Source organism: Penaeus monodon, chromosome 27 (assembly GCF_015228065.2).
Source record: "Penaeus monodon isolate SGIC_2016 chromosome 27, NSTDA_Pmon_1, whole genome shotgun sequence".
Classification (NCBI taxonomy): Eukaryota; Metazoa; Arthropoda; class Malacostraca; order Decapoda; family Penaeidae; genus Penaeus; species Penaeus monodon.
Window position 1 is genome coordinate 37,131,853 of NC_051412.1, and position 581 is coordinate 37,132,433.

Genomic DNA, 581 nt, shown 5'->3' on the forward strand with positions numbered 1-581 from the left:
ACATCTCCGTATAGGTCTTCCCGCTGTTAGCCAAAACAGATATTAGATATTAAATAACTGTACCGTTATAGACACTAAGTTCCAATGTTGCAAAATGTCAAATTTATTTGTGTAACTATGACTTAAGGAGATAATCTCTTATCAGCATTGCCATCATTTTTCTCTCCTTAGCGTCACTCATATAGCTCGCCATACGCCATTTCCACTGCCTCTGTCATCTATCTGCTTTACCTGCATCTATGCTCTTATATTTCTCATCTCTTTTTCGCCAACCTTTTCATTCTTGAACTTTCTCATCACCGACTCCACTGGTCTTGCTTCCTGTCTACAAAGTTGCTTCCTGTCTACAAAGTCACCTCTAGATCTTTCAGCCCATTTCTGCAGTAGTAACCCGGCTTTCCAGCGCCTCTTAACCACCACCCAGTGCCTGTGTCACTTTCTGCATTTGACGCCACCATCTTCCCCCTTTAACTTTCCATCTCGTCCCTGGTTCAGTCTACTCTCTTTCACCTCCAAAATCTTAAATATAGCACCATGTCTAGCAAAGCTCTCAACCTTCTAACAGTCCAGAGTCCGGGGAA